The sequence below is a fragment of the Giraffa tippelskirchi genome, chromosome 6 (assembly GCF_054371585.1).
Source record: "Giraffa tippelskirchi isolate mGirTip1 chromosome 6, T2T-mGirTip1v1.2.pri, whole genome shotgun sequence".
NCBI lineage: Eukaryota > Metazoa > Chordata > Mammalia > Artiodactyla > Giraffidae > Giraffa > Giraffa tippelskirchi.
Window position 1 is genome coordinate 47,004,646 of NC_137280.1, and position 22,198 is coordinate 47,026,843.

Here is a 22,198-nt window from a genome sequence, read left to right on the forward strand (position 1 = left end):
TAATGATCAAAACAGCATGGTCTCAGCATAAAGATGGCTCTATAGACCACTAGAATAGAATGGAGTTAATAAATAAACCTGTACATCCATCGCCCACTAATTTTCATCAAGAGTGCCAAGATGATTCAATGGGAAAAGGATAGTCTCTTCATATGGTGCTTGGCCAACTGGCTATTCACATGTAAAAGAATCAAACTGGACTCCTCCCTCACACCATATGCAAAAATTAACTGAAGATGGATCAATGACTTAAAAGACTAAAAACAATTAAAACTCTTAGATGGAAACACAGGGGTGAATTTTCACAACACTGGATTTGACAATGGATTCTTAGATATGGCACCAAAAACATGACCAATAAAATAAAAAATAGGTAAATTAGACTTCAATTCTTAGATATGATGCCAAAAAGAGTTAAAACTTTTTGTGAATCAAAGGTCATTATCAGGAAATTAAAATGACAATCTATAGAGTGAGAAAATACAACTGCAAATCATATATCTGTTAAGAGTCTACTATCCAGGATAAAGAAGTTGTACAGCTCAACAAAAAGATAAATAACACAATTAAAAAGTCAGCAAAGGACCTTAATAGACATTTCTCCTAAGAAGATACATAAATGGCCAACAAGGCATGAAAAGATGTTCAATATCACTAGTCATTAGAAAAATGCAAATCAGAACTACAAAGAGATACAACTTCACATGTACTAGGGTAAAAATAATAATCAATAATCAACTTAGTAGAAACTGTTAGTGAGGATGTGGATAAACTGGAGCCCTCGTACATTGTTGGTAGGAAAGTAAAATGGCGCAGCTGCTGGGGAAAACAATCTGGCAGTTCTTCAAAAAGTTCAATATAGAATTACCATGTGACCCAGCAGTTTCACACCTAGATATATATCCCAAAGAACTGAAAACAGTTAACCAAATAAATATTTATACATGTATGTTAATAGCATTATTCACAACAACCAAAAGATGGAAACAACCAAATGTCCATCCACATAGACAAACTGTGGTACATATACTCAATGGAATACGAGTCAGTCATAAAAAGGAATGAAGCACTGATGAATGCTACAAGGTGGGTGAATGCAAAAACATCATGCTAAGGGAAAGAAGTTAGACACAAGAATTTACAGCCTGAATGAAGCCACCTACATACAATACTCAGGATTAGGTCCAAAGGAAAAGAGAGCAGGCTGGTAGTTGCTAGGGACTGAGGGACTGGTCAATAACTCATTAATGCACATGAGGTTTAATTCTAGGGTGATGATAATGTTTGCAACTAGATAGAAGTAGTGGTTGCAAAACATTGTAAATAATAAAAATATCACTAAATTGTCCACTTAAAAATGGTTAACTTTATGTTATATGGATTTCACTTTAATTAAAAAAAAAACCTTAATGATGACTGAATGAGATCTTATCAGCTTAGCCTCCTAGATTCTCTATATTTTGACTATCATATGAACTTTACTTCCCCTTCTTGCACTCCGTGCTCTAAGCAAAACAAGCCCTTTCCTTTATATGCAACACAGACTTCATTTCTCTCTTTATATAAGTTGAACTGATTTTTCAAGGCATTATTCAAGTACAAGCTCCTTAAAAAAAATTTTTTTAAATCTTTTAGTGGGGATGCTCTCTTTCCTGTAAGCTCTTATGAGCATTTTATCTGCATCTCTTGTTTTCTACCTCAGAGTATTTCTTTGTATCTATATATCCTCTATTATCCAGGAATTGTCAAAAAGATCCATAAGTAATTCATCCTGTTATTCCCAGGATCCTTAGGACACTCTTAAACAGAAAAGACATCTAAATACTTATTAAAGGAAAAAGATGAATAGAAAATTAATTTCTGAATATGAATCCTCTCGGCTTTCATTACAAGACTAGACATGTGTTTTCCTGGGAGTATATTTGGTTCCAGAATGTCTAAAACACTTTGTAAATTACATGGGGTAATATTACAATTTCCTGATGAAATGGTTATAAAAATATTTCTGAACACTAATATAAAATAACTAGAATTATTTGTATCCTTAATAATTTCTAATGCTAACAGTACAAATCATAATAATAATTTCCATTAATAACAGTTCTATAGCACATATGTGCTGCACTCTCCAAGCACTTTATATATATTGAGCCTCACAATAAGACTATGAGCTATATAAAATTATCACCCCATTTTATAGGTGAAAAAACACAAAGTGAAGTAACATGGCCAAATGTCACTTAGCCAGTAACTAGTATGCTTGGGATTAGAACCCAGGTACTTTGTTTTTTAAAAATGTTTTATTTATTTGGTTGTACTGGATCTTAGTTGTGGCACACAGGATCTTTTTCCTTTTTTTACTTGCAGCACATGAAATCTTTAGTTGCAGCATACGACCTCTTAAATGTGGCATGTGGGATCTAGTTCCCTGACCAGTGATTGAACCCGCACCCTCTGCATTGGGAGTACAGTCTTAACTTCTGGACCACCAGGGAAGTCCCAGAGCCCAGGTACTTTGGTTCCAGATTCCATGTTTTTATTTATTTATTTATTGGGTCACACCGCACTGCATGTGGGATCTTAGTTCCCTAACAGGTCCAACCCATGTCCCTTGTATTGGGAGCATGGAGTCTTAACCACTGGACTTCTCCAGAGTCCATACACTTAACTACTATGCTGTGTCACCTCTCTACAACAGGAGTTTTACTGTGCATAATAAAATGGCTTGGAAAGGTCAATGAGTGTCCAATAAAACATTTCCTAATATTTCCTAAAAATTTCCTAATATTTCAGAGCAAGTTAATATGAAACTTTCACTTCTTTTTCAGACTTTGTGTTTGAAATTTTGAGATAGTTGGTAATTTTTAGAACTAAACTTGATTTCACTGTACTGAAAGTCTCTTGAAAGTGAAAGTGTTAGTTGCTTATTTGTGTCCAACTCTTTATGACTCCATGGACTTAGCCTGCCAGGCTCCTCTATCCATTGAATTCTCCAGGAAGAGTACTGGAGTGGAGCGGGTAGCCATACTGTTCTCCAGGGGATCTTCCCAACACAGGGATCGAACCTGGGTCTCCTGCATTGCAGGTGGATTCTTTACCATCTGAGCAATCAGGGAAGACTGAAAGCATTTTGACTGAGAAACAAATTTGAAGCAGGAACACAATGTAACACACGATTAAAGCTGTAACCGGATATAATATAGGATATTATATGTATATAATAAAGGAACACAATAAAAGTATAAGTACACAATGGGACTGTAGACACTGAAATATAAAGGAGCCTGATAATTTGATAAAGACTTTTGGCAATATAATTTCAAAGTGTGATTTTTCTGTACCTCAAATTCCAATATAATTCTTGTATAAAACAGTGCTTATGTATCTTTTTGCTTAAATGCATGTTGGTTTACATAAACATTAATGTTATAGTGAAGGAATCTAACTCTATAAAAGAGAATTAGTAACCTATGATGTAATTGCATTCATCTCATATAGCAGTGGACCAAAATAACAATTAGAAGTTGTTCATCTTAGGAAATAAAATCTTTGAATTCGACATCCAATTAAATCCTTTTCTCAACTCTCAAAAGTCTTTTCTATTAATCTTGCATGCAGAAAGTCATCTTATTAATAATGTACTCTATAATTTTATTTGACACTGGAATTTGGAGTAGGCCTTTGGGTTTAAATTTGTCTGAAATGATTTATATGATATGGTCAGTAAGTTTTAATCCATGATTAATTACCCATGTTTCCTTTAAAATGCTGCCTAATTCAGATTCCATTAATGGACACAGAGATCACAAGGTCACTTTTATGCATTCTTTTGTATGCTAAGGGTGGGAAATCGTTTTCTACCTTATTTTCATGATTCAATAGATTATGGTATAAATAAAGAAAAGTTTTTTGCTTTTTTCTAGTTTGGGTCCCAGAGTTCAGCATTAACAACTTCATTCATATGAATTTACTTTCTAAGATTTTATTGTAGATTAACCCTTTACCTAATTAAAACACTTTCAAGTTCTCTTCCTTTGTAATTTTTCTCTATTCATACCAAATTTGCATCACAATAACATATCTTTTAAAAACAGAATAACAGAAACATTAAAAAAGTGATGCAACATCCCAAGTCATTTACAGAGAATGAGGGAAAAAGGAAAGGAGACAAATTTGACTATTCCTGATTCTAATTCTTTAATCTGACATCATGAGTTATAAATTACTAATTATTAATTTAACTGATACCTGCATTAATTGAAGACTAACATTTTATTTGGCAGAGAGTATAATAAATACTCAATTTAGTAAGTACTGATTACCTAATATGCACAGTGGGTCCTATGTATAGTACCTTAAGTGTATAAAATTTCAATCACTTTCAATCTCACCATCTATTTTTGATAGAAAAAGAAACAAATGTTTTTAAATATAAAAGTTATAGAGCGATAAATGGAGTATTTAAAAATGGTGACCTTACTACAGTGAGGGGAGGAGTTCAAGTTTTATTTATTATATGTAACTGTATGTTCAAAGTTGACAAAAACCAAGAAAGATATACATTCATTATATAGAGATATGCAGGGAAATAAAACAGCAACTAAAAGCAGAGAAGATTAAATATGGTTCCTTCTCAAGATTACACCTTCTCAAGAGACCTAGCTAAGCTGATTAGAGGAACTGTTTCAAGTGACTTCAAAACAAATTATATTTCTAGGAGGGTGAACCCTAAGGACAAAAGGAACTGGAAAAAAAAAAAACCTTAAAATCTTAAATTCAAGCAATCATATTGTTGGTGGGGTAAATAAAATAAGTAACTACCTTTGTGTCTTTAAGAATCAAGAATTTTGATGTGGGAGAAAAGAGGTCTAGGTGATTTAAAATAAAAAACAAATCTAAAGTACTGAATTTTGGTTGGAAGTAACATTCTGTTTTGTATTTTATCTGTAAAATACACATATATATGTATTACTCAGCTCTGGCAGAAAAGGTCTAAAATCAATGACCATTCCAGGAAATGAGCACCACCTGCATCTGGATAGTGGTCTCTAAATATTTACCATTAAAATGAGTTAGGGCTTCCCTGGTGGTTCAGATGCTAAAGAATCTACCTGCAATGCAGGAGACCTGGGTTCAATCTCTGGTTAGGGAAGATCCTCTGGAGAAGGGAATGGCTACCCACTCCAGTATTCTTGCCTGGAGAACTCTACATTCTATGGGATCACAAGGAGTCAGACACGACTGACCGACTAACACATACACACATAAAATGAGTTAAGGCTCCCTGTAGAATTGGCTGACCAGGAAGTGTACAGATGAGAATTCCAAGGACAGAGGAGCCTGGCGGGCTACAGTCTATGTACAGATGAGCCTGGTCTTCCTTATTCCCTGGTATGATGTCAGTGATTACTAGAGTTATATCAAAGCCCCAAGAGGTCACTGAAAGAGTTAACCAAAGATGGAAAATAGAGCCTAAGCAATGGCACCCCACTCCAGTACTCTTGCCTGGAAAATCCCATGGATGGAGGAGCCTGGTAGGCTGCAGTCCATGGGGTAGCTAAGAGTCAGACAGGACTGAGCGACTTCACTTTCACTTTTCACTTTCATGCATTGGAGAAGGAAATGGCGACCCACTCCAGTGTTCTTGCCTGGAGAATCCCAGGGACGGCGGAGCCTGGTGGGCTGCCGTCTATGGGGTCGCACAGAGTCGGACACGGCTGAGGTGACTTAGCAGTAGCAGTAGCAAGCAATAATAATGACAGTGATGAAGTGAAACACGTTGAATGTTAAGTCCAGGAGTTTACAAAGATACTAAAAAATACAAAACAAACCTTAAGGATTACTTTTCAATGATGTTAAGGAACTAAGCCATTTTTTTAAAAAAAACTGGTAAATAAAGAATAAAAATCAAGCCTTTGTCATGCCTTTCCAATACAAACTATACCCTAAATTAGCCAAAGAGTTGATGAGGGGATGTTTCTCTTTAGAGAATTCCAGCTAATGAATGAAGAACAGAATTAAAATACCATTTTGCAACCCCTAATGAGTTAACAGAAATATCAATAACCTCAGATATGCCGATGACACCACACTTATAGCAGAAAGCGAAGAAGAACTAAAGAGCCTCTTGATGAAAGTGAAAGAGGAGAGTGAAAAACTTGGCTTAAAACTCAAAATTCAGAAAACAAAGATCATGGCATCTGGTCCCATCACTTCATGGCAAATAGATGGGGAAACAGTGGAAACAGTGTCAGACTTTATTTTTTTGGGCTCCAAAATCACTGTACATGGTGATTGCAGCCATGAAATTAAAAGACGCTTACTCCTTGGAAGGAAAGTTATCACCAACCTAGACAGCATATTTAAAAGCAGAGACATTACTTTGCCAACAAAGGTCCGTCTAGTCAAGGCTATGGTTTTTCCAGTGGTCATGTATGGATGTGAGAGTTGGACGGTGAAGAAAGCTGAGCACCAAAGAATTGATGCTTTTGAACTGTGGTGTTGGAGAAGACTCTTGAGAGTCCCTTGGACTACAAGAAGATCCAACCAGTCCATCCTAAAGGAGATCAGTCCTGAGTGTTCATTGGAAGGACTGATGTTGAAGCTGAAACTCCAATACTTTGGCCACCTCATGCGAAGAGTTGACTCATTGGAAAAGACCCTAATGCTAGGAAGGATTAGGGGCAGGAGGAGAAGGGGACGACAGAGGATGAGATGGCTGTATGGCATCACCAACTCAATGGACATGGGTTTGGGTAGACTCCGGGAGTTGGTGATGGACAGGGGGGCCTGGTGTGCTGCGATTCACGGGGTCACAAGGAGTCGGACACGACTGAGCGACTGAACTGACTGACTGAATGAGTTAACGCAGGACTTCCCAGGTGGCTCAGTGACAAAGATCCACCTGCCAATGCAGAAAAAAGATGCGGGTTTGACTCCTGGGTGGGGAGGATCCCCTGGAGAAGGAAATGGAACCCACCCCAGCATTCTTGCCTGGAAAACACCATGGACAGAGGAACCTGGCAGGCTACAGTCCATGGGGTCTCAAAAGAGTCAGACATGACTTGGAGGCTACAACAGCAACGAGTTAATGCATCAAGGCAATGAGCATCAACAGCTACTCACCTCATAAAAGGAAAACCAGCCAGACCTTTCAAGCTTTCTGATGGAAAAACAGACCAGCACTTATGAAGTGTTCTTGCCAAAAAACCTGAACCCAAATCTCGCAAATTATTAGCTCTAACTTCCAATTTATAGGCAACAAAGGGATCAGAGGTAAATGATATTTCAGGAATGCAATTAATAAAATTTAGTGGGAAATTCTACAGGTCAAAGGATCTTGTTTCTTCATTACACAACTTGTGAAAGAAAAACAAAAGGCAAAAAACAAAGATTAAAAGACAAAGATGCATCAACTACCAATTCTAATGAGTGCATATTATTCTAATGTATGCCTATCTGGATTGGACTAAAGAAACTGAAAAAATTATAAGGCAACTGGGGAAATTCAAACATCTGATTAAGAATTCACTGTGTTCTTCCTTTTAGGTATAATAATGTTACTGTGTTATGTTTTTTAAAAGAGTGTATATTTTAGAGATAACACTGAAATATTTATGGTGAAATGACCTGATGTCTCAGATTTGCTTCAAAATTACGTATATGGGGGGATGGGATAGTGATTAGCCGAAATAAGATTTAGTCATAAGTAGACAATGGTTGTAACTGGGCAACATGTTTATGGAAGCTAACTATACAACTCAGGCTAGTTTTGTATATGCTTGAAATTTTCTATAATAAAAAGGCTGTTTTCCCTAAAACAGTATTTGCTTCAGAGGAATGCTGAGGTGAGAGACTTTTTCATTATAAGCTTTTTGTACCATTTTTTAAAATTTTTAGGTACATGCATATATTTCATTTCTAAGGAAACAGTCCTATTAATGATGTAAGAAATACCCATACATTAAAAATTTAACCAGTCCATGATGATTTAGTTGTAACTGAATGGTATACACCAGCAGTTTTCCAAGTATAGTCTGTGGACCCTTGGAAGGTGCTAAGACTCTTTCAGGGGGTCTGTGAGCTCTAACTATTTTCATACTAACACTAAGGTGTTATTTGCCTTTTTCACTGTGTTGCCATTTGCACTGATGGTGAAAAGTAATATAATGGCTAGAATGGTTGGTGCCCTGGCCTGAATTAAGGCAGTCACACTGAGGTACTAGTACGCATTGCATTCTCTACTGTCACTCACTTGCAGTTTAAAAACAGAAAAAAGCCAAGTTCATTTAAGGATGTCCCTGACAGAGCAGTAAAAATTATTAATTTTATTGAATCTCGACTTTTGAGTACCTTTCTCTGTGACAAAATAGGAAGTATGCATAAGGCAATCTGCTGTACACTAAAGATGGTCTGGAGGGAAAGCTGATCCCTGAGTGATTGTTGGAGTTCAAAATGCTGAACTAGCTGCTTTTTACATAGAACACCATATTTACTCAAAAGGACAACTGACAAATGACAACATTTGCCAAACTTGGGTACTTGGCAGACATTTTCTTGGAAATGAACAAAGTAAGCCTGTCACATCAAGGAAAACAACTCAATGTATTTGTTGGCAATGATAAAGTTCAAGCCCTCAAGTGAAACTTAGAGTTTTGGAAAATTTGTTTCTGCCACCATGAGCCTGACTCCTTTTCTCCTCTGAAAGAGTTTTCTGATTCATTTGGTTGGTGGTATTAACAAATATGATTTTTTTTAACATGTTGTTAAGACAAAATGTGTCAACATTTGGAATATCTGCATAGATCGGTGAGCCAGTATTTTTCCAAATGACTAACCCATGAAGTTACAAAACCAGGCAAGCATCAAGGATCTATTCAAAATGAAAGAGGACTGCTGTGGGTGGAATGGTGGCCCCCAAAAGGATCATGAGATAGATCATCTGGACCATCCACGTGGGCCCTGAATCCAAGGACACGTGCCCTTAAAAGAGATGGAAGAGACGACCCTGTGAGACACGTGGAGAAGACCATGTGAACACAGAGGTAGACAGCCACTAGAGGTAAGGAACCACTCAAGCCCTTGGATGGAGTGTAGCCCTGCTCATACCTTGATTTCAGACTTCTAGCCTGAAAACCGTGAGAGAGTAAATTTCTGTTGTTTTAAGACACCTAGTTTGTATTAATTTGTTATAGCAGCCGTGGGAAAATAATACAATGACCACTGGACTTTTTTAAGGTGGTTTTAGTATTTTTAAGTTTTTGTTGAATTTGTTACAATATTGCTTCTTGCCTTATGTTTTGGGGTTTTGGCCCTGAGGCATGTGGGATCTTAGCTCCCCAACCAGGGATCAAACCGGCACCCCCTGCATTGGAAGATGAAGTCTTAACCACTGGACCACCAGGGAACTTGCCAACCCCGCTTTGTTTTTTGACCATTGGACTTTAATGTAACTGAGTACAAAAGTTTATTGATACGGATTCAGTACGCACACTACATCTAATCTTTAAGAAACTACCACTTGCCAAGTCTTGGTATAGCATCAAAGAAGAATCTCCATATTTTTCGGAAAAGGTTGCTAAAACATCCCTGCTTTTTCTCACTACACAGCTTTGTGAGGCCTGATTTTTACACATACTTCAATCAAAACAACATACTGTAATGGTTTGAATGAGGAAGCAGGTATAAGTATCCAGCTGTCGCCTATCAAGTCAGACACTAAAAAGATCTGAAATGTGTAAAATTATGCTAATCTAATTACTTCGTGTTGGGGGGGAATTTATTTTTCATTAAAAATGTTTTATTTAATATGTAATGGGAGTTATCTTTTTAAAGTATTTTTTATTTCTCAGTTTTAACTTATATAGTAGATATATATATTATATATCTAATACATAATACATAAATACTAACATAATACATATATGTTATATATGTATATAACATAATACATAAATACTCCTTGGGATCCTCAATAATTTTTAAGAGTTGTAAGTGGTTCTGAGACCTTCCTGTAAAAAACCATTGGTTTACATAATCAGTAAAAGAGGACAAACTAGGGGCCTGAATAGTCAGAGGTATCATGTATGTAAGATTTTGGCTATTTTGAACTATATATTGATTCTCAGGGGCAGGAAAAGGCTGAGAAAGATGCTTTTGGCAAAAGAACCCTGTGAGCATGTAACATACCAATAAGCAGGTCTACACATGGTAAGGTCAGGGGAGAGTGGGACATCAATAAACATGGAATTTTACATATCAAAATTAGTATCATCTCTCTTTTTTAAACTGGAGGATAATTGCTTTACAATGTTGTGTTGGTTTCTGCTGTACAACAACATGAATAAGCTAAAGTATACATATATCCCCTCCCTCTGGGACTTCCCTTCCCCCCACCCATCTAGGTCATCATCACAGAACACTGAACTGAGCTCCCTGTGCTATACAGCAGCTTCCCACTAGCTATCTCTTTTACAAATGGTAGTGTATATATGTCAATGCTACTCTCTCAGTTCGTCCCATAGTCTTATCTTTTTAAAACAGTAAATGCATGACTCGATTTCAGAACTCTTCATTTATCTTTGCATAACTTGAAAAGTTGTTTGGTTTTGTGAATGTGGGTGACATGCTATTCTTCTCCTGTTCCTTGGGCCCTAAGCAGATGGAGTGAACATGACGATGTGAAGTCGCTCAGTCATGTCCGACTCTTTGCGATCCCATGGACTGTAACCTACCAGGCTCCTTTGTCCATGGGATTTTACAGGCAAGAGTACTGGAGTGGGTTGCCATTTCCTTCTCCAGGGAATCTTCCCGACCCAGGGATTGAACCCCGATCTCCCGCATTGCGGGCAGACACTTTACCATCTGAGCCATCAGGGAAGCAGATGGAGTGAGTCCTGTTAAATGCTGAACTGGCCAACCGCAGTCCTCCCCAGGTCATCCTACATTCACTCCACCTGAAGCCTCACAAACCTGCTTTTTGCCTATTAGTCAACAGGGCCGCGATAACAAAGCGCCACAGATGGGATGGCTTAAACAACAGGAATTTATTTTCTCACAATTCTGGAGGCTAGACGTGCAAGATCGAGGTGTCTGCAGGGTTGGTGGCTTCTGAGGCCGCTCTCCTTGGCTTGTAGACAGATGTCTTCTCCCTGCGTCTCCACGTGGTCCTTCTGTGTGTCTGTGTCCTAACTTCTTTTAGAGACACCAGCCATATTGGCTTAGGGCCCACCCTAATGGTCTCATGTAGCCTTAATTACGTCTTTAAATAGCCTCTCTTCAAATAAAGTCACATTATGAGGTACTGGGAGTTAGGTCTTCAGCATATGAATTGCGAAGGGGGCACAATTCAGTGCACAAAACTTGGCTAACTCCTCCCACTAACCCTTTGGGAATCTGAATCAGACTTCCTTAGAGAAGCTGCCCTTGAACCTGGACTCAGTTTAGGGCCCCTGTTACATTTCAACAGCATCCACTACTTATCAGACCAGTCAATTCTAGAGGAAATCAAACCTGAATATTCATTGAAAGGACTGATGCTGAAGCTGAAGCTCCAATACTTTGGCCACCTGATACGAAGGACTGACTCAGTGGAAAAGACTCTGATGCTAGGAAAGATTGAGGGCAGGAGGAGAAACGGGAGACAGAGGATGAGATGGTTGGATGGCATCATCGACTCAACGGACATGAGTTTGAGCAAACTCCAGGAGATAGTAAAGGACAGGGAAGCCTGGTGTGCTGCAGTCCATGGGGTCACAAAGAGTCAGACATGACTTAGCAACTGAACAACAACAATTTATCCTATGTGTTGTTTATCATACAAATATAATTAAACACACGGTATTGATTGTTTTATGACTGTCTCTCCCACCAAACCCTAAGCACTTCGGGGCAGGGACTGTGCATGCGTGATATCCTAGGGTCCCTCAATGAGTGAATCAGGGAACACTGTTGGCATCACAGCATAAAGGGTATCACCAATGAAGGCTGCAGGTCTACAAGGCTGCCTAGGAAGCATTCTGAGTAATGAGGTGGCTGCCTTTCATGATGCACCAGAAAAAGGCAGTAAAGTCTCACTGGCTTTAATCCCACTTGAGCACTAGGATAAGGGGGCAGAGACTTAACTCTAGCCCAGGCCCAGTCACTAACTAGCAATATAAAAATTAGGCAATGTTCCTTCTTTTACTTTATCTCTCATTCTTCATCTGAAAATGCAGAAATTATCTAAAAGTCAAAACTTGTCACAATTTACACAGAAAAACCCTGATCTTTGAATGTCCCAAAGATACAAACCAACTCTGCCCCATGCTACGGGGAGCCTTGTCTACTTTTGATGGAAAGGTCAGTGCCACCTTTACAGTCAATTCTACTGACGCTCTAGGAGAGCCAGGCTTCCATAGTGTTTTCTCACACTAACCAAACAAAACTTTAAAGAGTCACTGTGTGCTTAGTTGCTTAGTCGTACCTGACTCTTTGCAACACCATGGACTATAGTCCACCAGGCTTCTCTGTCCATGGGATTATCCAGGCAAGAATACTGGAGTGGGTAGCCATTCCCTTCTCCAGGGAATCTTCCCGACCCAGGGATCGAATCTGGGTCTCCTGTATTGCAGGTGGTTCTTTACCCTCTGAGCCACCAGGAAAGCCCTAAAGAGTCACTCCCACTTTCCAAAGCCTCAGGGGCTCTGAGGGCAACTGGAGTTCAATGGGTTGTAAGGGCATCTGAAGTCTAGAACCACTATTAATAACTGTCTCAATTTGGTTAGGGATTAAGAAGTGATATCCATGACTTCTGAAATGGCAACCCACTTCTAGGGGAAGTGCATTTGAATTCAAAAAACGAAGATACAAATGAATGGTTAGAATATTTCTGGGGTATGGAGAAGGGGTGGGATCACAATTTTTCCCTTTATTTTATTTTGAAGTCAGAAAAGTATGTAATGTGGGGGAAAAGAAAAGACTCAGCAATTTATAATCTTTAAATCTTTAGTTGTCCTCTCCTACACATTGCCTAACCATGTATCTTGACCACCCACATGACTCACCTGGGGATAATAATGCCAGAGAGGTGGTTGTGAGTGTCACGTGAAGTCACAGGCAGAAATGTATTCATTGCAGAGGTAAAGAGTGAAGGGTCCCATAGAACCTACAGGGTTTTGGCTTCTGCCTCTTAGGAACTGTGTAACTTTGGGTAAGTATTAATTTCTTTTTTCTGTTTTTTTTGGACTTTTTTAATGTCGACCATTTTTCAAAGTCTTTAATGAATCTGTTACAATACTGCTTCTGTTTTATGTTTTGGACTTTTGGCCACGAAGCATGTAGGATCTTAGCTCCCCAACCAGGGATTGCATCGGAAGGCAAAGTCTTAACCACTAGAGTGGCAGGGATGTCCCAAGTATTATTTTCTTTATTTCCTCATCTGTAAAATGGAGAAAATAATGGTATCTATCTCTTGTGGTTGCCGAGATAATAAATGTGATAACATCTGTAAGATACTTAGTACCTGAAACAAACCAAGCCCTGAGTAAGCATTAGCTATTTCTTTTCTCTGTGTGTGTGCTTAGTTGCTCGGTCATGTCCAACTCTTTTCAATCCTATGAAGTGTAGCCTGCCAGGCTTCTCTGTCCAAGGGATACTCCAGGAAAGAATACTGGAGTGGGTTGCTATGCCCTCCTCCAGGGGATCTTCCCAACCCAGGGATCGAACCCAGGTCTCCCGCATTGCAGGTGGATTCTTTGCCATCCGAGCCACCAGGGAAGCCCAGCTATATCTTCTAATGCTGTGTAATTATCAGAGCTTTTCCATGCTGGACCATCTCAGAAACCTGTGATTCCCACTCACCTCAACCCCCTCATCCCTTTCTTCTCTGTCTCCCTCAGCACTGCCCGCAGTCTTACCTAAAACAGAGTGGCCATCAGACTTTATCTCCCTCAGCATCCCTGTGGTGGGAGCACCTGGGTTTTCTTCTCCCAGCCCTCCAGCAACATCCTCCTCTCTTTCTGGGAAAAGCTACTTGTGTTTCTCTATAAAATGCATGCTGCACACTTTCTCTGCCTGAAATATTCTACCCTCTCCTCCCCAACCACTGCCCGTTTTTGTTTTATTAAGCCACATAAACAGGTGGCTGGCCCAGGCAAGGGCAAACATAATGTCTTAAGAAAGGAGGCAGGGAGGAAGGAAAGAAATCTAGAAAGAAAGTGAATTTTACATTGTTGTAAAACAAGGACTTTTCAGAAGAGAGGGCATTATATCAGAAATGCACAAAATTTCACTTATAAAACATTCTCAAATATATACAGAGGAAAGCACTGGTGATAAACACTAATGGTGAAGTTGACAATTATGATAGCTATTATTGACTCATCTTTTCCTGAATTTGTATCATTTTCAGCATCACAGTGAAAAATTAATTCAGCCTCTTATAGCCCATCTTACTTCCAGATAGTAGAAGATGCACTGGGAATCAAAACAGGATGAATAAACAGAAAATTCCTCTTTTATCCCCAAATCAAGAAGTCTGACGGCAATTTTTTCACTTTCCATATTCAGATATTTACACGCACACACACACAAAACTACTTCCAGGCAGTGGCTGATATTCAGTTATTCATGTGGCACACACCAGGACAGTCATTCTGTTTTGTATATATTCAATAAAAGTTAGCCATTATTATTAATTTACATTCTGATTTCTGAAATTGATTCTATCTTATTTTATTTATATATCTATATCTCCACAACTATGTATACGCTAAGTCGCTTCAGGCTCCTCTGTCCATAGAATCCTCCAGGCCAGAACACTGGAGGGGGTTGCCATACCCTCCTTCAAGCGGATCCTCCCAACTCAGGGATTGAACCCATGTCTCTTACATCTCCTGCATTGGCAGGCAGGTTCTTTACCACCAGCTCCATGTTGGATAGAAGTCCTCACATCTGTAATATAAACATATATAAATAACCAGGAATTTCTCACTTCCTGATCTTTTTTTAATAAATCAATTATCTCTAATTTCAAAAGCAAACAATTTTCCTAGAAAAACTGCTAAAATTGATACAAACATCAATTTGTATAATTTTGAGATAAATTATACAAATTTATTTGATTTGAAATAAATGATCTCAATCTCAAATCCTCAAATTCAAAGAAAAGCAAATGCATTTTTCATGAAATTCAAAGATTAAGCAATTTGCCTAGCAATTCCACTTTGGCTCATGGGACACATATATAAGAAGTCAATGTTTGGGACTTCCCTGGTGGTCCAGTGGTTAAGACTTTGCCTTCCAATGCAGGGAGTACAGATTTGATCCCTGCTCAGGGAGCTAAGATCCTACAGCCAAAAACATAAATAAAACCAAAACATAAACCAGAAGCAATATTGTAACAAATTCAATAAAGTCTTTTTAAAAAAATAATCCATATCAAACAAATTTCTTAAAAAAGTTAACGTTTGTACTAGCCAAAATCTAGCCATGACTCAAAAGTCCATCAAGAGAAGAACAGGTAACTGAATTGTGGAATATTATATGGAATTGAAAATTAATGAATATCTGTATACATCAACATGGGTGAACGTCACAGTGTTTGATTATATTAAAAGTAAGTATCAGGAGAAGTTATTCCATTTGTTCAAGTTTCAAAAATGAAAAAGTTCAACAATTTATTGTTTAGGGATAAACAAGAATTAGTTTTACAAAAAGTCAAGGGACAATACAAATACAAAGTTTTGTCATGGTTACTCTAGGGACAGAGGTAGGTAAACTGAATTGGGGAAGGGCAATGGGGAATGGATTGCTAATATTCTGTTTCTTGAACTGGGTGATAGATACTTGAATATTTGTTTTGTTGTTATTCTCTATACTATGTATACATGCTATGAATTGCTTCTTAATATGTTTAAAAGTATGTTAAAAAAAGGAATGAACAGTTTACAAAAATATTTTAAATAATTCAAATCTAAGTCCACTATATCCCTGGAATATTAAATCTTTTATTTTTTAAATAAAAAAGCATACAAGGAGACTGATAGTATAATAAGAAATGGATCTATAATGTTGTGTATTATCTACCTTCAAAATTTAGAATAAGTCTTCCAGATAAAACAACCGAAATAGTAACTTTTCTATCAGATGAAACAAATAAAATTTTGCCCATTCAGTTATATGGTGACCAAAGGTAACTAATTTCAGAAAGTATATTATTCAGAATAACTTTCTGAACAATACAAAATAGATCCATCCCTTACTTCATATTTTTTTCACCATTCTCTCTTATAAGCATTCATACAACAGGGATATCTACTGAGAGTTTCACTGGAAATAATTAATAGCAAAGTCAGAAATCCCTAATGGCCAACTCTGACATGACAGGTTTCAAATTGATGAGTCTATCATCTCTGTAAAAGTAACCCAGACAAATTAATGACCATAGAATGTAGGCAGTTTTCACAATTAAAATTGATGAGTATGCTCCTTTTACTTGTCAGAGTAGCGAGTTTATTGATCTTAAAATCAGTGGTGTTACAGGAAAATGCAAGTCAGGGCAGGGCTGCACTGGTCCTATGGGTCACAAGCGTGAGTAGGCATTACGTCAAGCCCAGGGGGATAGCGATGCTGGCGATACCAACAACAGTCTGAACAAAGCTTGCCCCACAGGCAGGATGAGCCCAGCATACTTACAGCACATTAACAGAAAAAGGAAGAATCTATCAAGGCTTGACACATTCCTTGGTAATCCCCAAAACCCTGAGTAGCCTCGGAAATAAATTATTCCAAAAATTTGGAGTTCCTCCAGAAACTCACTACTGTTTTTATAGGTTGCTAATTCAGCACAGACAGGATTGACTCTTTAGAAAGCTCTGGGCATAAATATTACTTTAGTGGCAGTGGTGTTTTTAATTTACCAAAACTATCTCCAAATTAAATCTTCTATGAATTAGTAGAAGAAAGGATCTATATTATATAACTTCCTGCTGGTAGTTTTGACTCTGCAGAACATCCTGAGTAAGTAGGAGGACAGTAGGAGGAAAGGGTGCTTGCCAGATTCTTCACATACCTCAACAGAAGGAGCTACTATTGTACTAAGGACTTCACATGCATTCTCTCATGGAATCCCTACGAGGAAACCTTATGAACTCCATTTTACAGATCCAGGAAATGAAATACTGACTTGTTCAGATTCGCGTAGCAACTGGCAGAGCTGGGGCTCAAGTCCAACACTTACGCTTGTGTTCTATCTGCCATTTTTTGTTGTTGTTTGGTTGCTAAGTCATGTCTGACTCTTTGGCAACCCCATGGACTGTAGCCCGCCTGGCTCCTCTGTCCATGTTATGCTGTAAAACACCCGCATTAATTTTTGATAACAGCTTTTTAAAAAACTGAACTTCTAAGTGGCTAAAAGTTTGAAAGACAAGAGGCTTTTTAGCTTTATCCTAAAGGAGCACACATGTCAAAGAACTTAAGACCATTATTCCAGAACATGGCACCACACTGGATCTCAGTCTCCCCACCCCCACCCCCATTCTCTTACTAGTCGAGACCTGGACTTTCAAAAACAGGCATTCTGTGCCCTTTAATTAAAAAACTGTATGGCTGTTTAAATTACTTAAAAACAGTCTTTTATTTGTAAGCATTACTCTGTAAGAAATCTTATTGAACTTACTAAGAGGAAAAACCATGGTCATATGCTCAAAAAGAATAAGAACATTAAAATGAGGTTAGGCAATAAAACAGTCTATTTTAAAAGTAAACTTCACACTTTAATATCATGAGAACTAACAACTTTCACAAAGATTCAGCATGCTTCATATTACGAATCATCTCCTGATGTCATACACTGGATATCTGAATTGACCATGAGAGACCAACAAAGACTGGCCTACCAAAATTTAAATTTTCTTATTTTTTTTGAAATAGTAAACCACATAAGGTAATCTAAAAATATATATAGCATTCCTTCTATGCTCTCTGGAAACAGCATGCCAGTTAATACTTTCTCAAAGATTTCATCTTCATAAAAGCATTAACACTGATTAGGTCTCAACATCCCCATGTGGGAGAAACAACAGCATATTCCCTCCATTTTTTAAATGATGTATACAGAGAAACTTGTGAATTGAAAAGTTCAAGAAGGAATTTCTGGTTTTAAAATGTTGGCGTAAAGATGTTTCACCTCTTCTCAGAAATCACCTCAAAATAGGGAAGACACAACACAAACATCATCCTACTTGAAGACAGAAAGCCTATGGAGGAGCAGGAAGCAGGCAGAGTGGCAGAGGGGGAAACCTGAGGGCCTGAGAGGGGTGCCAGGCAGGAGCCCACTGACCTAGCCCTCAGGACCTGAGAAGAGGCTCAGGCTTTAGGGCAACAACAGGCCCGAGATGAGAAGCTTCTTACCTGGGAAAACTATATGGTCCTGAGAAAAGAGAGGCTGCCAATGAAATCTGTGATGGTCTCCATCTTTAACAAGCTCCATCCAGATTACAGAACTTTTATTCCATTTTTAACACATGCCCTTCACATGATGTACTTGCATATAAGTTAAATAAGCAAGGTGACAATATACAGCCTTGACATACTCCTTTCCCAATTTTGATCCAGTCCGTTGTTGCATGTTTGGTTCTAACTGTTGCTTCTTGACCTGCATACAGGTTTCACAGGAGGCAGGTAAGGTGGTCTGGTAGTCCCATCTCTTTAAGAATTTTCCACAGTTTGTTGTGATCCACACAAAGGCTTTAGCATAGTCAATGAAACAGAAGTAGATGTTTATCTGGAATTCCTTTGCTTTTTCTATGATCCAACTGATGTCTGCAATTTGATCTCTGGTTCCTCTGCCTTTTCTAAATCCATTTTGTACATCTAGAAGTTCTTGGTTCACTACTGTTGAAGCCTAGCTTGAAGGATTTTGAGCATTACCTTACTAGCATGTGAAATGAGTACAACTGTACGGTAGTTTGAACATTTTTTGGCATTGCCTTTCTTTGTTATTAGAATGAAAACTGACCTTTTCCAGTCTTGTGACCATTTCTAAGTTTTCCAAATTAGCTGGCATATTGAGTGCAGCACTTTCACAGCATCACCTTTCAGGATTTGAAATAGCTCAGCTGGAATTCCATCACCTATACTAGCTTTGTTTGTAGTAATGCTTCCTAAAGCCTACTTGACTTCACAGTCCAGGATTCAATAAATGTTTAGTGAATACTAAGATTTTGTTTAGTGTACCAACACACACCTTTAAAGTCTATACACTGATGCTAAAGTCTAGATTTGAAAAGTCAAAATCTGCTCCAAAGGAGAACAACTAATCCATATTTCCTGCCTCCTATGCCCATGAAGTAAACAGATCTATCTGTACAGACTGATTCTGTAGAAGCGCTGCCCAAAAGCAGTCTAGATAGGTAGGATGGGGTGAGGAGTTTGGACTTGAACTCATAAAGAGCTACTGTAGGTTAAGAAATGTAGGCATGCAATTTTTAAAAAGAGCTTTGAGAAGATTAGCCTCTCCTGGTATGTAGGATAGAATGAGGGTAAATTTTTTCCTCCATTTTTTAGTCTATTTTTAAAGATGTGAGGTGACCAGTCAACTACAAAGGCTCAGTTAGTTTCTACACGAAGTGACTGATGAACCACTATTTGAACTATGGTCTGGAGTCATCCAGACCCCCATTCTTAGCCACTATTAGTATAACCTGTCACAGGAATTGAAAATAGATGAGTCACCAGAGGCAACCTGCTACTTCTGTATACAACAATGCCTGTCAATGATACTCATTCCATTTTATAACATACACATTTTAAATAAACATTCTATTTTTACATATAATTACGCTGAAGTTTAAAGATTCTATTAAAGGTTCTATTAAATACCACAGTCCAAAGACTCATTCTGCTTTAATTGTAAGAGAAACATAAAAATTGAAACCTGAGTGGTAAACTTTAATGACAGACAATAAAATAAAATTGCTTTCTAAGTTGAAAATTTTACGTCTGTAGCAAACTACCTCAGAGGAAATGAGAAAGTGCTCCTTGCTTATTATTCCTGCATTTTTTTTTTTTAATCAAGAAAAACAAGTCTGAAAGTCAATCCTACCCACAAAGACAGGGCTAGATCAGGCGGGTCCCAGAAAGGTTTAAGAGCAAATGGTGACCAGGGTAGAGCAGAGGAGAATTACCCTACAAATACCTAGTTTTCAACACAACCACTTACCCAAAACCTTTTCCAAGTGACCCAGGCTTTATGTTTTAATGATTAGAAAGTACATGAGAAGTGACTTCCATGGAACATGGACACCGTCCTTTTCATTAAGGATTTGCGGAATCTGTTATTTTAGGAGAGCTGTGTGCCTGATAGAGCTTCCCAGATGGAGCTATCAGTAAAGAACCTGCCTGCCAATTCAGGAGACTTAAGAGACATAGGTTCGATCCCTGCATCGGGAAGATCCCTGGAAGAGGGCATGGCAACCCACTCCAGTATTCTTGCCTGGAAAATTCCATGACAGAGAAGCCTGACAAGCTATAGTCCATAGGATTGCAAAGAGTTGGACACAACTGAAGTGACTTAGCATGCATGATGCATGCCTGATAGAGCCTCCCATTTCTGTGCATACTTACACAACAAACCGTAATGACTCATTACCAACATCCATTACCTAAGTTACTGTTTCACAATTTGTTTGCCACTTTTCCCTCCTTTTAAAACTGAACTTAAGTTTGAACATAATTCTGTGTACACAGAATTATGGTAAATGAACTTTAATAGCAAGAATTTAAAATTAAAAAAAAGAAAAGCCCACAGTTACACTTGGATGATTGCCTCCTGGTTTTCCCATGAAAGCTCAGATGGATATTTAAAGTGTATTTTTTTAATAGAGGTAGAAAAAAACTGTTTTAGTTCTCATAACTTTAATAATTTTTAAGTAAGGTACAGTACTATGAGATTGTGATTTTTATTAAGATATATAAATATACATTTACATATTTATAAGATATACAAATAAATATAAATAAATATAAAAATTGATATATTTAAATGGGCTTCACATAAGGTGGTTACAGCTCTTATTTAATTATACTGCGGGATAAACAGGGCTTCCCTGGTGGCTCAGATGGTAAAGAATCTGCCTGTAATGCAGGAGACCAACGTTAAATCCTGGGTCAGGAAGATCCCCTGGAGAAAGAAATGGCAACCCACTCCAGTATTCCTGCCTGGAAAATTCCATGGACAGAGGAGCCTGGCAGGCTACAGTCCATGGGGTCACAAAGAGTTGGATATGACTAAGTGATGAACACGTCACTTCAATTTTAAATGTAGTGTTTAACTTTCACTTTCATGTATATACATATATACACACACACACACATTCGGTCCGTCTGTTTCTGGTACAGAGCTTCTAAAACCCTTGAAATTTCCTAAGTGATAAGAGAGATAAAGGTGAAATAGGTATCTTTTGTTATTCATATAATAAGTCTCTTTAAGTCACACCTGAGTTTATATTAATGCAGTGACTCTCAGAAAGCCCCGAGGTAATTTAAGACTGGGAGGTGGTTGCCAGGACAATCAATCTGATTAATTAGAAACTTGGAGATTTTAGTTCCCCTTACCTCCCGGGAGGGGAAAGGGGCTGGTGGTTCAGTTGATCACCAATGGTCAATGATTTAATCAACCGTGCCTAGGCAACAAAGCCGCCAAAAAAATCCTAGGAGAGGTTCGGAGAGCTTCCAAGTTGGTACACCTGGAGGTAATCTAGTAAGTAAACTGTTTTCCTGTGTACTGAGAGCCACTTAGCAAATTAATTGAACCCAAAGGAATGGTGGAAAAATGATTTATAGCCTCTGGTCAGAAGCCCAGGTAACAGCCTGGATTTGCAATTGGCAGTTGAAGGGTGGGAGTACAGGTATACAGAACTGAACCCCTAACCTGTGGGAGCTCCAAGAAGACAGTGTCAACACTGAGTTAAACTATAGGACATCCAGCTCGTGTCTTAGGTTTGGCTGGTGTGGGAAAAACTAGCACCCATGTGGGAACCAGAATACACAAGTGTCAGTATCAGATGCAGTGAGTGTAAAGGAAAACAAGGGAGTTTTGATTTTTGATTCTGCACAGCATTTGAAAGTCAGGCATTGGCTTCCTTTAAAAGCGAAGGAAACCAACCACACAGTCTCACTGTCTGTCACACCATATATCAACATTTCAAAATGGCAAGAA

The 22,198-nt window shown here is 38.2% G+C and overlaps 1 protein-coding gene across 16 annotated transcripts in view; it reads right to left on the minus strand.

The window, feature by feature from the left end:
- Nucleotides 1-22,198, minus strand: part of SGK3 (serum/glucocorticoid regulated kinase family member 3) — a 155,400-nt gene that overhangs the window by 65,971 nt on the left and 67,231 nt on the right. The window lies entirely within an intron of this gene.